Genomic DNA, 17,293 nt, shown 5'->3' with positions numbered 1-17,293 from the left:
GGTATCCCCGGCTAAGGGTCGACATATGAAACGTCCCCTTAGAAAAATTATTGAATTACTGTGCTGATAAATCTCTTACATTATTTGATTTTCAAACAGCTGAGCAAAACTGAACGTACTCAGACATTTCGCTCTTTACCTATTCTGATCAACACTAAACTGACACACAGTATTTTTTAGCGCAACGCAATCTGAGTTTCAATAATCCCTACAAAAGAACGGCCCTGACTAACATTAACCTATACCTTTCACAAATCACTTACCTCACAAAAATCTTCGTTACACGAACTACTGCAATACAGCGAGCGCCACTACTGCTAGCTAAATAAAAGATTCAAACTACTGAAGGCACTGACTACTGATAGGCATAGTTAGCAAATGAAAGATTTTGATAGAGAACAAACAATGTATTTACCCTAATAGTGTTCAAAAGTCATGACATCCATTCTTACAAATGTACTATTTCTGATGGACACACGTCCAGATCATCTGCTCTCAAAAATCCGCCATCTCACTTCCCCACATCCACCACTGCTGGCGGCTCACCTCCAACTGCGCAACGCTACGCGCTGTTCAACAGCCAACTGCCCAACACTACAATAGCCAACAACAATGCAGACCAGCTACAGACTGCACACAGCACAGCCAGTGATGTTCATACAGAGCGCTACGTTACCAATATAAAAACCTAAACAGCCTACTTACAACGTGTTCTTGTGCTCTTACACAGCAGCCGCCACTGTCTGTAACACTGAAAGCTGCTCTCCATTGTCTGTCCACATTAAATTATCATTATATCCCGTGAAGTTATCTAGTATTTAATTATTGTGTGCTTTACTTTTATCCCATTTTTCTCTTATCGTGACTCTGCTGGTGTTTCCCCATTCCTGAGACTAGTCCTTGAACGTCAACACCTCACTGTGTTTGAATGAGGTCTTGTGATAGGGCTACGAGAAGCTCTGCGATATTGCATAAAGACTTGGCAGGAATGTAGCCACTGCCAGCGGTTGTCACGGGAATGACGTAAGGTCTGTCTCTATGCTGTTCACTTTGGGAACACAACTTACGACCAGCTTAGAGACAGAAGTGATGACACTTTCTGCAGGACCTGACCATCATTTTGCAGGACAATGTTCAAGCACGTACAGTGCAAGCTGTTACTGATTGGTTTGACTGATGGTGCTGTACCACCTACTGCACTCCCCTGAACGAAGACCTCGTAAGTTCAACTCGATTTCTAAACTGAAGGAAACACTTCACGGCATTCGCTTCAGAACTGCTACAAATTCGTCGGGCAATAGGCAGCGCCGCTCGAACTGTCAGCACAACTGGCACTGCTAAGAGTTTCCTACGACTTCCACATCGCTGGCAACGCGTTATACACAATGCTGGTGACTGCTTTGAAGGTCAGTAAAACTTTGAAACACATGCCTATTATGTACGAGCTGTAAATAAATAGTTGCCACTATTAAAGTTCCAACTCTCGTGTTTCCTTACCTAACTCTTTTCATATTATCTGATATGTTATTACTTTTATGAAATTTATGTTACAACACTCATTAACACTGATAAAGGGTAACATTGATATCAAGTTCTTTCTCTCACAAATGTTAGACCAAAGAATTAATAAAAATTAAACTGCAACTGCAATGCAACCAACTTTAAACGTTACATTCATTACCCTTCACACGCTTTCCTAATCACACTTCATTCTAAATCACTAATAGAATCTTCCTCCTCTGTTTCACAACATTCAAAAACAAATCATTTTACTTAAACACAGATGTACACGGTGTTTATAAATGAATATCGGGGTTTTAACGCTTTATAATATTTATTACATTAAACTTACAGTTATAAATGATATGTCAAAAGAAAGAGCAACTGAAAAAGTTTTACCACGAACCTTATAAATGTTCAATGTGATCGCCTCAGCGTTCACCCGCCCTAACGCCATGCGATTTTTTCCTTTGAGGTTTCATCAAGGATCGTATGTATGTGCCTCCGCTACCAGCAGACCTCCCTGAATTAAGAAACTGGGTTGATCCACCTGTTGCGACAATCACTGAAGACACACTTATCAACGTTTGGAAAGAACTCGACTATAGACTTGATGTGTACCGTGTGACAAATGGTGCTCACATTGAACATTTATAAGGTTCTTGGAAAAACTGTTTGAGTTGCTCTTTCATTTGACATATCATTTATAGCTGTTAGTTTAATATAATAAATATTATAAAGCGTTAAATCCCCGATATTCATTTATAAACACCCTGTACTTAACTTTACGTTAAGTAGTCCTCTGCTCTGCGTCTGTCTCACTACTCCTCTAACGATAGAGCAGCGATGACAAAATAAACACATCTTCCAGCGACGCAGCTACTCTGACCAAAGACTGCGCGCAAATAATCAGCAAATTCAAAAGTATCGCCTGGCGTTTGAGACATCCGAAATATGTACAGATTTCAGTAATCCAAATAACAAACTCCCAATAGACCTGTTTCAGATCTGATAAATTTCTGTGTTTATTGGACATGCTGATTTCGTAAAAACATTGCCAAGCAGTTCAGTAGAAGTTACTCCAGATGCAACAACAATAATCATAAACACAAAACAAAATAAAATTGAAGTGGCTTATGGTTGGCAAAGTTCAGGAAGGGAAGAACGTGATGAACAAGATCAGCTCTCTCACATATTAGTCCGTAGCTCGCGGTCCAGCGGCTAGCGTTGCTGCCTCTGGATCACAGGGTCCCGGGTTCATTTCCGGCCGGGTTGGGGATTTTCTCTGCCTGGGGAACGGGTGTTGTCCTAATCATTTATTTCATCATCCTCATCATTCTTGACAGTGGCTAGACTGGGCTATGAAAAAAATTGCACTGTGAAAAAATTAGGACTTTTCACAGGCGCTGATGACCAGGCAGTTGAGCGCCCCACAAACCAAACATCATCATCTAACATATTAAATTTTAACTGGCTCATATCCGCGACTTTACAACAGCGATTGCATTCATGCTTGGAATATAGGTTGTGCAGCTATGCTACGGCCTGTGGCGAGATAGAACCTAACTATGAAATTATTGCATGTTATTAAATTGGTCGCGATTATACCGCCGGTGCAGCGCGTAAATCTCATTGTCTTTGAGATGCGAATGCACTGGCTGGGGGAGACGCCAATGGCCTGCTAAGCGTGGCTGTGTGCGCGACGCTGGTACGTCGCACTCGGAGGAGGGCGGTGAATCGGCTTGAGGCTGTTGCCAATGGGCATCACTGTGGGGGTCCGGATGGGAGTTTGTCGGGGACGGCCAGCTCGTCCCACGCATCCCCCGATCGGGCTACGACTGTGGTTGCCAGGGATACTGCCCGCATTGAGGCTGATCCCTCACCTGTGGTAGAGTGGGAGGTCGTCTCAAGGTGTGGCAGGGGGCGAAAGACATTCCGGAGGGCTGAACGGAAGGCCTCTCCAGTTTGTCTGACGAACCGGTTTCAGGCTCTGTCTCTGGCTGATACTCAGGCTGATACTGATCTTCGGCCTGACATGGCTGCCTGTCCTGTTCCAGAGGTTGCCCCTCAGTCTGCAAGATCCGGGCGGTCGCAGAGGGTGGGCTTACTGGTAGTTGGGAGCTCCAACGTCAGGCGCGTAATGGGGCCCCTTAGGGATATGGCAGCAAGGGAGGGGAAGAAGACCAAAGTGCACTCCGTGTGCATACCGGAGGGAGTCATTCCAGATGTGGAAAGGGTCCTTCCGGATGCCATGAAGGGTACAGGGTGCACCCATCTGTAGGTGGTCGCTCATGTCGGCACCAATGATGTGTGTTGCTATGGATCGGAGGAAATCCTCTCTGGCTTCCGGCGGCTATCTGATTTGGTGAAGACTGCCAGTCTCGCTAGCGGGATGAAAGCAGAGCTCACCATCTGCAGCATCGTCGACAGGACTGACTGCGGACCTTTGGTACAGAGCCGAGTGGAGGGTCTGAATCAGAGGCTGAGACGGTTCTGCGACCTTGTGGGCTGCAGATTCCTCGACTTGCGCCATAGGGTGGTGGGGTTTCGGGTTCCGCTGGATAGGTCAGGAGTCCACTACACGCAACAAGCGGCTACACGGGTAGCAGGGGTTGTGTGGCGTGGGCTGAGCGGTTTTTTAGGTTAGATGGCCTCGGGAAAGTACAGAAAGGGCAACAGCCTCAACGGGTGCGGGGCAAAGTCAGAACATGCGGGGACCAAGCAGCAATCGGTATTGTAGTTGTAAACTGTCGAAGCTGCGTTGGTAAAGTATCGGAACTTCAAGCGCTGATAGAAAGCACTGAAGCTGAAATCGTTATAGGTACAGAAAGCTGGCTGAAGCCAGAGATAAATTCTGCCGAAATTTTTACAAAGGTACAGACGGTGTTTAGAAAGGATAGATTGCATGCAACCGGTGGTGGAGTGTTCGTCGCTGTTAGTAGTAGTTTATCCTGTAGTGAAGTAGAAGTGGATAGATCCTGTGAATTATTATGGGTGGAGGTTACACTCAACAACCGAGCTAGGTTAATAATTGGCTCCTTTTACCGACCCCCCGACTCAGCAGCATTAGTGGCAGAACAACTGAGAGAAAATTTGGAATACATTTTACATAAATTTTCTCAGCATGTTATAGTCTTAGGTGGAGATTTCAATTTACCAGATATAGACTGGGACACTCAGATGTTTAGGACGGGTGGTAGGGACAGAGCATCGAGTGACATTATACTGAGTGCACTATCCGAAAATTACCTCGAGCAATTAAACAGAGAACCGACTCGTGGAGATAACATCTTGGACCTACTGGTAACAAACAGACCCGAACTTTTCGACTCTGTAAGTGCAGAACAGGGAATCAGTGATCATAAGGCCGTTGCAGCATCCCTGAATTTGGAAGTTAATAGGAATATAAAAAAAGGGCGGAAGGTTTATCTGTTTAGCAAGAGTAATAGAAGGCAGATTTCAGGCTACCTAACAGATCAAAACGAAAATTTCTGTTCCGACACTGACAATGTTGAGTGTTTATGGAAAAAGTTCAAGGCAATCGTAAAATGCGTTTTAGACAGGTACGTGCCGAGTAAAACTGTGAGGGACGGGAAAAACCCACCGTGGTACAACAACAAAGTTAGGAAACTACTGCGAAAGCAAAGAGAGCTTCACTGCACGTTTAAACGCAGCCAAAACCTCTCAGACAAACGGAAGCTAAACGATGTCAAAGTTAGCGTAAGGAGGGCTATGCGTGAAGCGTTCGGTGAATTCGAAAGTAAAATTCTATGTACCGACTTGACAGAAAATCCTAGGAAGTTCTGGTCTTACGTTAAATCAGTAAGTGGCTCGAAACAGCATATCCAGACACTCCGGGATGATGATGGCATTGAAACAGAGGATGACAAGCGTAAAGCGAAATACTAAACACCTTTTTCCAAAGCTGTTTCACAGAGGAAGACCGCACTGCAGTTCCTTCTCTAAATCCTCGCACAAACGAAAAAATGTCTGACATCGAAATAAGTTTCCAAGGAATAGAAAAGCAACTGGAATCACTCAACAGAGGAAAGTCCACTGGACCTGACGGGATACCAATTCGATTCTACACAGAGTACGCGAAAGAACTTGCCCCCCTTCTAACAGCCGTGTACCGCAAGTCTCTAGAGGAACGGAAGGTTCCAAATGATTGGAAAAGAGCACAGGTAGTCCCAGTCTTCAAGAAGGGTCGTCGAGCAGATGCGCAAAACTATAGACCTATATCTCTGACGTCGATCTGTTGTAGAATTTTAGAACATGTTTTTTGCTCGAATATCATGTCGTTTTTGGAAACTCAGAATCTACTATGTAGGAATCAACATGGATTCCGGAAACAGCGATCGTGTGAGACCCAACTCGCTTTATTTGTTCATGAGACCCAGAAAATATTAGATACAGGCTCCCAGGTAGATGCTATTTTTCTTGACTTCCGGAAGGCGTTCGATACAGTTCCGCACTGTCGCCTGATAAACAAAGTAAGAGCCTACGGAATATCAGACCAGCTGTGTGGCTGGATTGAAGAGTTTTTAGCAAACAGAACGCAGCATGTTGTTATCAACGGAGAGACGTCTACAGACGTTAAAGTAACCTCTGGTGTGCCACAGGGGAGTGTTATGGGACCATTGCTTTTCACAATATATATAAATGACCTAGTAGATAGTGTCGGAAGTTCCATGCGGCTTTTCGCGGATGATGCTGTAGTATACAGAGAAGTTGCAGCATTAGAAAATTGTAGCGAAATGCAGGAAGATCTGCAGCGGATAGGCACTTGGTGCAGGGAGTGGCAACTGACCCTTAACATAGACAAATGTAATGTATTGCGAATACATAGAAAGAAGGATCCTTTATTGTATGATTATATGATAGCGGAACAAACACTGGTAGCAGTTACTTCTGTAAAATATCTGGGAGTATGCGTGCGGAACGATTTGAAGTGGAATGATCATATAAAATTAATTGTTGGTAAGGCGGGTACCAGGTTGAGATTCATTGGGAGAGTCCTTAGAAAATGTAGTCCATCAACAAAGGAGGTGGCTTACAAAACACTCGTTCGACCTATACTTGAGTATTGCTCATCAGTGTGGGATCCGTACCAGATCGGGTTGACGGAGGAGATAGAGAAGATTCAAAGAAGAGCGGCGCGTTTCGTCACAGGATTATTTGGTAACCGTGATAGCGTTACGGAGATGTTTAACAAACTCAAGTGGCGGACTCTGCAAGAGAGGCGCTCTGCTTCGCGGTGTAGCTTGCTCGCCAGGTTTCGAGAGGGTGCGTTTCTTGATGAGGTATCGAATATATTGCTTCCCCCTACTTATACCTCCCGAGGAGATCACGAATGTAAAATAAGAGAGATTAGAGCGCGCACAGAGGCTTTCAGACAGTCGTTCTTCCCGCGAACCATACGTGACTGGAACAGGAAAGGGAGGTAATGACAGTGGCACGTAAAGTGCCCTCCGCCACACACCGTTGGGTGGCTTGCGGAGTATAAATGTACATGTAGATGTAGATGTAGAAGTCTCCGCCTGGAGCGTCATGCGCAGAAAGTGTCCCAGCTTTGTGTGGAACACGAAGTATTTCTATCGAGTGCAAGACGGGAAGTGATTGCTGCGAAATGAGGCCAAAGTATCCCCTCTGCAAGCAGAGCCCGAAATCCCTCAGAGCAAAATTCGAAGTGAAGTTAAAAACGCATCAGTTATGGTGACGTTTCCTGCGTCAGCAGCAGTTGCCAATCAGAAAGGAACGTTTTTGTTCCACAAATAAAAATAAAGTTGAGCAGGCTCCACTATATTCCCACCACCGCAATTAAAATTCGGCCGTTCCAATCAAGTGTACTGAAACCCCTCTTCGAGAAACGTGCTTCTAAAATTATTACATCACGGTACTCCATCAAAGTCCACATTTCTTATATTTGGCGCCTTTTGCTTGCTGTATTGTAGCTTGGGAACATTAAACGGGAAAAACGGAAAGAAAAGGGGAAAATGTTGGGCTAGATGCCGAACACGCAACCGAAGCACGTGACCGTCATTCCCAAGGACTGCCTGTGTCTCTTAGAAAACTTTCGACATTGGTATATCTCCTACCACTGGCTGTGTTATTTGCCAAATTCTCTTTCCATCAGGCAAACGTTTCGCAGATGTTCTTAACAGAGAAATGTCGCAAAGTACCACTGACTGGCAAAGTCTCCCCAGGAAGCCAACAGAGCACAACGCAGACTATCTGCAGCATTCGTCCTCCTCCTCCTCCGTGATTCCGGCACCAGCGGGGGCTGGAACACTTCTTCTGCTGGACGGCTCTTGCTACTCTGCGGCTGACACAACCTGCAGAAATCGCCTTAGGCCATACACAGTACATAAAATAGAATATCTACAACTGTCTAGGTGAAAGAAAAAGGGAGAAATCACACAGTCACTTTTGTTGTAATGCAGTTGATAATAAATGTGCATTTCCGTAGTCTACCCAATTTCGACTAGATTTAATTTAGAACGTAACTGATGTGGATATCAAATTGACTCCAATTTGCAAAGAAAAATTTGGCTACTTTGCATAACAACAATGACAAGTGGCGTGGAATTCTGTTTCGCAGCCTTTTTAACGATATTCGACTACAAAAGCTGTGAAAATCATTCAACTTCATATTTTACATTACAGTTCGTATAATATTGTGTGCATAGTGTCACATAGCTCTGGTAAGGATACTTTGCCTTGCCACGATTTTTGTATAAACGTTCTCGGTCAAAGGTCTGTTTCTTTGTGTTGGATGTTATTTTAGACGAAAATATAAAACAACTGATGTTTTCTTCCGTATTGTTATGTGTGTCCTATTGACTGACAACACAATGTTTACATGCGATACTGCATAAACGCAGCATCTAAAAAATTTGCTTACTCGAAGTCGTAAAAAAATAAATTACATCTATTTACGGGCTAACTCAATTTTCAGTACGCATTTTTACTTCTGTTATAGTAGTGTGCACGTAAAAAAGCAAATGTCAGTGTACCACGTGACTCTCCAACTAATGGCGTTAGTCAGCCCTGTCTGACTGTAGCACGCACTTCAGGGCTCGTTTAGTTCAGCTTTGATTTTCATTTTGCTACAAGTATGACAGACGTAATCAGCCACTGTTGTGTTGTTCATTAAGGGATATATAAAGCAAACACGACATGTGTTACGTTAAGAAGTACAGAGATATTTTTCCAAGCATATAAATTTATCTAGAGAGAATCAGATGAGAAATTGCTGCTCTGTATGGCTCTTATTCCAGCGCTGCCAGTTACCAGAGTAGGTAATAATCGGGAAGTATGGCGTGGGGCAGAAACAGAGGGCACTTTGGCGCCACAACAAAGCGCATCATACATCATGTATCCGCTTTCACAGCAACACACCACTGCAGTGACGGGGGACAATCTCACGTTCTGAGAGGTATCGTGTAATGATCCTTCCTGATGCCGTTTTCGTCAGCATTTAAAGGTATTTCCATACCAGTTTCACCAGTTCGAGATACTACATTTCCCCCTAGAAACGAAGCTGAAGGTTAATAGTAAGCTTCCGGATGTTCAGCAAAGTTGTTTCGATTTTTTGCACAATCTTTCGACGAACGACTCAGCTGTTTTCCTCAGGTGGTGAGAGTTTTGCTGTTATGTGTACTCGGTGCCTTCACAACAACTAGACTGGGAGTTGTTCTTGGTCTATTTATAGCCGAATTAGATTCCCAACGTCCACTGCGCCCTTTGATGCTCCTTTGTTTTACAGCACACACGCATTTACACTTCGTGAAACGCGAATCCCCACAGCCTTCTGCAGTTCTGACAGAAGTGATGGCCGGCGGGATTTTAATAAGTTGAATGCCACACTCCAAGAGTTTTTTAAATTGGACCTCCACCCCTGTATATTAAATTTTCTGACATCTCTGTTTCGATAGCCTCCTCAATTACGCTGTCCCAGAAACTTGAAATCTGTGCCATGCTACTGGTCCGATCGTATTTTACTTCACTATTACACCAGAGACGGTGCGCAGCGACCGCTGGATAGCTTGGTTGTTCTAGTCGGCTGAGTCACTGATTTTTCTTGCATCTCTCCTGGACTGTTCCGATGACACACTGGTGTGGACTTAGATCGCCTGTAACATTAAAAAGTGTGGAGTCCTGCCTCCTCGTCTCGTATAGGGTGTCTAAGTATGCTGTGTTCTCGGAATGCTATACAATAATTCAATAAAATAACAGTAGTAGTTTTCTTTCAATAAGGCATATTGACAATACTTAACTTGGAAATAACAATGGCGTCGCAAGCGATGGGCGACATGCAACGTAAATCCGAGTCATTTGTTATACACTCCTGGAAATGGAAAAAAGAACACATTGACACCGGTGTGTCAGACCCACCATACTTGCTCCGGACACTGCTAGAGGGCTGTACAAGCAATGATCACACGCACGGCACAGCGGACACACCAGGGACCGCGGTGTTGGCCGTCGAATGGCGCTAGCTGCGCAGCATTTGTGCACCGCCGCCGTCAGTGTTAGCCAGTTTGCGGTGGCATACGGAGCTCCATCGCAGTCTTTAACACTGGTAGCATGCCGCGACAGCGTGGACGTGAACCGTATGTGCAGTTGACGGACTTTGAGCGAGGGCGTATAGTGGGCATGCAGGAGGCCGGGTGGACGTACCGCCGAATTGCTCAACACGTGGGGCGTGAGGTCTCCACAGTACATCGATGTTGTCGCCAGTGGTCGGCGGAAGTTGCACGTGCCCGTCGACCTGGGACCGGACCGCAGCGACGCACGGATGCACGCCAAGACCGTAGGATCCTACGCAGTGCCGTAGGGGACCGCACCGCCACTTCCCAGCAAATTAGGGACACTGTTGCTCCTGGGGTATCGGCGAGGACCATTCGCAACCGTCTCCATGAAGCTGGGCTACGGTCCCGCACACCGTTAGGCCGTCTTCCGCTCACGCCCCAACATCGTGCAGCCCGCCTCCAGTGGTGTCGCGACAGGCGTGAATGGAGGGACGAATGGAGACGTGTCGTCTTCAGCGATGAGAGTCGCTTCTGCCTTGGTGCCAATGATGGTCGTATGCGTGTTTGGCGCCGTGCAGGTGAGCGCCACAATCAGGACTGCATACGACCGAGGCACACAGGGCCAACACCCGGCATCATGGTGTGGGGAGCGATCTCCTACACTGGCCATACACCACTGGTGATCGTCGAGGGGACACTGAATAGTGCACGGTACATCCAAACCGTCATCGAACCCATCGTTCTACCATTCCTAGACCGGCAAGGGAACTTGCTGTTCCAACAGGACAATGCACGTCCGCATGTATCCCGTGCCACCCAACGTGCTCTAGAAGGTGTAAGTCAACTACCCTGGCCAGCAAGATCTCCGGATCTGTCCCCCATTGAGCATGTTTGGGACTGGATGAAGCGTCGTCTCACGCGGTCTGCACGTCCAGCACGAACGCTGGTCCAACTGAGGCGCCAGGTGGAAATGGCATGGCAAGCCGTTCCACAGGACTACATCCAGCATCTCTACGATCGTCTCCATGGGAGAATAGCAGCCTGCATTGCTGCGAAAGGTGGATATACACTGTACTAGTGCCGACATTGTGCATGCTCTGTTGCCTGTGTCTATGTGCCTGTGGTTCTGTCAGTGTGATCATGTGATGTATCTGCCCCCAGGAATGTGTCAATAAAATTTCCCCTTCCTGGGACAATGAATTCACGGTGTTCTTATTTCAATTTCCAGGAGTGTATATACGGTTCATGAAAGTTTGACACACAGTTTTTGGATCACCAATAACTGATATCATAGCTCTCTCTGATAGACCGTGCTAGTACGCTGCGAATACTGTCCACTAATGGCCGGCCGAGGCTGGCAGAAGCAGCGCTTATATTCACTTCGGCTAGACGCTGCTCCTACCGTGGTGACGCCCTGGCAGCGCACTACTGGCTGACGTCGTCTCACCGCATTCTCTGGTCGTATGTCCTTCATCTTCATTCCAGTGCTTGTAGTTACGCCAGAACATCCCTTTCGTCGTCGTGTAGGGAGTACGACCACGGCAGGGGAGGCAGGAGTGTGGGTGCATCGCTGGGCCGGAAGCTGTGGCAGCCGGCCGGAGTGGCCGAGTGGTTAAAGGCGCTACAGTCTGGAACCGCAAGACCGCTACGGTCGCAGGTTCGAATCCTGCCTCGGGCATGGATGTGTGTGATGTCCTTAGGTTAGTTAGGTTTAAGTAGTTCTCAGTTCTAGGGGACTTATGACCACAGCAGTTGAGTCCCATAGTGCTCAGAGCCATTTGAACCATTTGAACCGGAAGCTGTGGCTGCGGAAGATGTCAAGCTTCCGGCCGTACCCTGCCACCCGGCCTGCGCTCTGACGGAAACGTCCATCGGAAAACGACCAGAAGGGTACGCGTCCACATCCTGCTGCCAGGAACCAGATGAGGAAGGCGGCATGAGAGGATCCAGCTCCATCGGTAGGACGAAAGGAGGCGGAGGAAGCCAAGACTCCGTCTCCATGGGGACGTCCCGTCGTGAGGACACCCTCTGGCGGCTGCTGTGGCGGCGCTGTCCTCTGGACCAGTGAATCTGGGGGAAGAGAGACTGAAAGATCATGGTGTACATGACAGAGGCGAAACTGATTTTGATGGCGGCGCTTAAGCCATCTGGACCTGAAAGAAAATACATACAAGCGCCAAGTCGACGGATGATCTCGCCTCGCGCCCACCGTCTGCTGCCGATAAAAACCTTGTAAAAGACAGTATCATGCGGCGCGAAGCGATACTTGCGGCCGTCCTTCGGCGCCGGATGCCCAGGAGGGTGGAGAAGATGGACCACTGTGCGATGGCGGCGGCCGTGAAGCAATTCCGCCGGCGATGGTCCATCTCGTGTGTGCAAACGATATGAGGCGAGAAACAATTGAAGTGCTTGATCTCTGGTGTGTGCAAAGCGAAGTTTGGCCATCTGCTGCTTGAAGGAACACAGCATGTTGTTCTCAATGGAGAGACGTCTACAGACGTTAAAGTAACCTCTAGCGTGCCACAGGGGAGTGTTATGGGACAATTACTTTTCACAATATATGTAAATGACCTAGTAGATAGTGTCGGAAGTTCCATGCGGCTTTTCGCGGATGATGCTGTAGTATACAGAGAAGTTGCAGCATTAGAAAATTGCAGCGAAATGCAGGGAGATCTGCAGCGGATAGGCACTTGGTGCAGGGAGTGACAACTGACCCTTAACATAGACAAATGTAATGTATTGCGAATACATAGAAAGAAGGATCCTGTATTGTATGATTATATGATAGCGGAACAAACACTGGTAGCAGTTACTTCTGTAGAATATATGGCAGTATGCGTGCGGAGCGATTTGAAGTGGAATGATCATATAAAATTAATTGTTGGTAAGGCGGGTGCCAGGTTGAGATTCATTGGGAGAGTCCTTAGAAAATGTAGTCCATCAACAAAGGAGGTGGCTTACAAAACACTCGTTCCACCTATACTTGAGTATTGCTCATCAGTGTCGGGTTGACAGAGGAGATAGAGAAGATCCAAAGAAGAGCGGCGCGTTTCGTCACAGGGTTATTTGGTAAGCGCGATAGCGTTACGGAGATGTTTAACAAACTCAAGTGGCAGATTCTGCAAGAGAGGCTCTCTGCATTGCGGTGTAGCTTGCTGTCCAGGTTTCGAGAGGGTGCGTTTCTGGATGAGGTATCGAATATATTGCTTCCCCCTACTTTTTACCTCCCGAGGAGATCACGAATGTAAAATAAGAGAGATTCGAGTGCGCACGGAGGCTTTCCGGCAGTCGTTCTTCCCGCGAACCATACGCGACTGGAACAGGAAAGGGAGGTAATGCCAGTGGCACGTAAAATGCCCTCCGTCACACACCGTTGGGTGGCTTGTGGAGTATAAATGTAGATGTAGATGTAGATGTAGAAGGTTATGGCAAAACGTTCCGCTTCTCCGTTTGACTGTGGATGCAACGGTGCACTAATGGGATGCTGTATGCCATTGCGCTCACAGAATGTTTTAAATTCATTTGACGTGAACTGATGTCCGTTGCCTGACACTAATAATTCACGTAAACATTCTCGGCAAAAAATCTATAACAACACCTGAATTGTGCTACATGATATTGTCGAGTTCATTGGCACAGCAAACGGAAACTTGATATACGAGTCAACCACAATCAACAAGCAAGTGTCCCACAAAGTCTATGTGCACGCGTTGCCATGGCGATTACGACTTAGGCCAGACAGAGAATTTTTGTGGCAGAGCGGACTGATTTTCTGCACATGCGTGACACTGTGACGTCATCTGTTCTATTTGGGCGTCTATACCCTGCCCGGTACAGTGCTGATGCGCTAACTGTTTCTCACGAACAATCCCCCCAGTGTCCTTGGTGAAGTAAGTGCAACACTTCTTTTTGCAGACCTTTAGGGATCAACACACGTGACTGTCCACTCTTATTTTGTACAAAAATTACACCTTTCTGTACAGCTAGGCTACCCCGACGTGCAAAGTATTGGCGCACTACAAAGTTTTTTATGGTATTCAACGAGTCAGCCCAAGATGTGTGAATGTATTTGAACAAAATGTACTGGTATTGAGACAACAACAAAGCCAATCTTTGCAATATTTGGGCAGTTCGTAGAGGAACCGGTTTCGCCGGATGAAACAAGCACTGCAAAGGCTTGTGATCCGTTACTAACAAGGGAACCTCCCCATCGCACCCCCCTCACATTTAGTTATAAGTTGGCACAGGGGACAGGCCTTGAAAAACAGGAAGAAGTTGTGTGGAACTATGAAAAAAATAAGCAAAATATACAAACTGAGGATCCCATGCGTAACATATGCAACATCAAGGAGACTGTGAGTTCAGGAGCGCCATGGTCCCGTGCTTAGCGTGAGCAGCTGCGGAACGAGAGGTCCTTGGTTCAATACATCCTTCGAGTGAAAAGTTTAATTTTTTATTTTCAGACAATTATTATCTGTCCGTCGGTCCGATGCGATCACTTTTTTGGGAGTGATTATCACATCCACAAGAAAACCTAAATCGGGCAAATGCGATCAAATGTTTTCGGTTCCCATTGGATAGGCACGTCCTTTCGTCTTCTAATCGCACTATTTTGCGGTGCGGTCGCAAAACACAGACACATAACTTATTACAGCGATCAGAGACGTCAATGAACGAACGGACAGATCACAACTTTGCGAAAATAAAGAAAGTAAAGTTTCCATTCGAGGGAAGATTTCAACCAAGGACCTCTCGTTCCGGAGCTGCTCACGCTAACCACGGGACTACGGCGCTCCTGAGATCACAGTATCCTTGATGTTGCATATCTTACGCATGCACTACTCAGTTTGTATATTTTGCTTATTTTTTTCATAGTTCCACACAACTTCTTCCTGTTTTCTCGATTGATCTGTGTTCAGTTTTTCAAAATCTATCCACTGTGCCAAGTTATCACTAAATATGAGGGGGGGGGGGGTGCGATGGGGAGGTTCCCTTGTAAGTAGAATTTTCTGCATACAAATAGTGGTGGAATTTAGTGACACAATACACAAAAGCCAAAGCCTCTTTCTCAATTTGTGAGCTTCGGACAACACTTTTGATGCGAAAGCAATAGGTCTGTGTGCAATAGGTCTGTCTTTATCACCAATTCTGTGCGAAAGCACGACACCGATTCCGTAAGAGGAAATGTGAACTTGCAACACGACTGGTTCCCATTTATCAGGATCCCATTTATCAGGATCAAAGTGAACTAACCATCGATCACTGAGCAATGCATCTTTAAGTGTTTGAAAAGCTACGTTCCTCTCATCTGTCCAAACAAAGAGGACACTCTTGCGACGCAAGCGATGCAATGGAGCCGCTGTTTGTGCAGCATTCGGTATGAACCGAATACAATAGTTCATTTTCCCTAAGACTGACTGCAATTCTGTGATATTACGAGGAACGGGCAAATCTCATATGGCTAACAAATGTGGCTGAAGAGGATGTACACCTTGACTGTTTATGACATGACCAAGATACTGCAACTCAGGTTTAAAAAATCACACTTGTCCAGTCTACACTTCAGCCCTGCATCAGATAACACACGAAACAAAGCACGTAAATTTGCAATATTTCCTTCAAGTGTACGATCTGCTCCTACAATATCGTCCAAATGGTTTGAACGGTTTGGCACTTGTGCAGTCAGCTATTACAAATACCGTTGAAAAATGACGGGAGTGGAAGCACTGCCAAAAGGCAAATGCAAATATTTGAACAAGCCCAAATTATTTACGACAATCACTTTTCGAGATTCTTCATTGAGCGGTATTTGAAGATACACTTCGCGCAAATCAATTCTTGAAAAGTAGCGTCCAGCACCTAATTTGTCCATGAGATCCTCTGTGCGTGGCAATGGATAAGTATCAATGACAGTTTGTGGGTTGACTGTAAAATTAAAGTGAACACAGAGGCGAATGAGACCTGAAGGTTTGAGGAGAAAAACCAGTGGACTTGCCCACTGACTGGCTGATATGGGCGCAATAATTCTATTATCTTGCAATTCTTTAAGTTCAGCAGCAACTTCGTCCGGTAATGCAATAGGAAAAGTTCTGGCCTGGTAAAATTTGGGCTGAGCATTGTCTTTCAGCGCAATATGTGCTACAAAATTGTTAGCTTTGCTTAAACCTTCTGAAAAGAGTTCTGGGAACTCTTTTCGCAAGCTAGCTACACTTTTGCATTGAATGCAGACACTGACAACACATTGTCTTGAATGTTAAAGCCAAACAAATCAAAAGAATCAATATCAAATATGTTCTCACACTCGTGTGATTTTAGCACTGTAAAAGTCACTGTTCACCTATGCGAGCAATGCATGGCAGGCAAAGTACATGTTCCGAGAACGGGAATGTCTTGTCCTTTATAAGCCGTCTGTTGTGTGCTACTTTTAGACAGGCATGGGAAGCCGAAAAGTTTATATCTGTGACGATTTAGCAATGTGACAGAGGCACCCATACCGAACTGAAATTTCCCACTTTTCCCACAAAGAAGTAAATGAACAAGAAGTTTGACTGGCGTACCACTGACGGAACTGCATGCTTGCTAGTCGCAAACTTCGAATATATTGCATTAATGACATGGGCCTTGTGACTAGATTTTTGTGAGTGGGCCGAATTCTTAAATATGTTCCATTGCAAACATATGGATTGCACATGTTCTTTCCTACCACAAGCGTAACACTGAGCCCCTCAGGAGAGGCAGTCTTGGCGTTTGTGCCGTGAATAACAACGAGGGCAAAACTTAATTCTGTTCACGTGTGGAGCCGCCTGTTTGGCGAACAGCTTACGCGGCGTGGGAGGTTGTTTACTCGGCGTGGCTAGCACACGCCACCGGTGCGGAATGGGGCGATTGCAAGCAAGGGATCGACCCAGCACATATCTGGCTGCTCAAATGTATGAGCCGACAAGGCACCGGAATCGTTTTAATCTAGTATTTGCACTACCTGCTGAAATGATGGATTGGACAGTGTCAAAATTTGTTCTCTGAGTTTAACATCAGGCACATTGTACGCGATCGCATCGCGCAACATACAATCTGAATATTAAGCACTGCAAGCACGTTTGAATTTGCATTTCCTTGTCATACCCTGCAAATCTGCTACCCACTCGTGATATATTTGTTCTGACCGTTTTTTGCAACTAAAGAATTGATACCTAGCTGCTACCACATTCACTTGTTGATTCTAATAGTTTGTTAGCGAGCCAATAACACTGTCATACGCA

The sequence above is a fragment of the Schistocerca cancellata genome, chromosome 3 (assembly GCF_023864275.1).
Source record: "Schistocerca cancellata isolate TAMUIC-IGC-003103 chromosome 3, iqSchCanc2.1, whole genome shotgun sequence".
NCBI lineage: Eukaryota > Metazoa > Arthropoda > Insecta > Orthoptera > Acrididae > Schistocerca > Schistocerca cancellata.
This window is presented reverse-complemented; position numbering follows the sequence as displayed.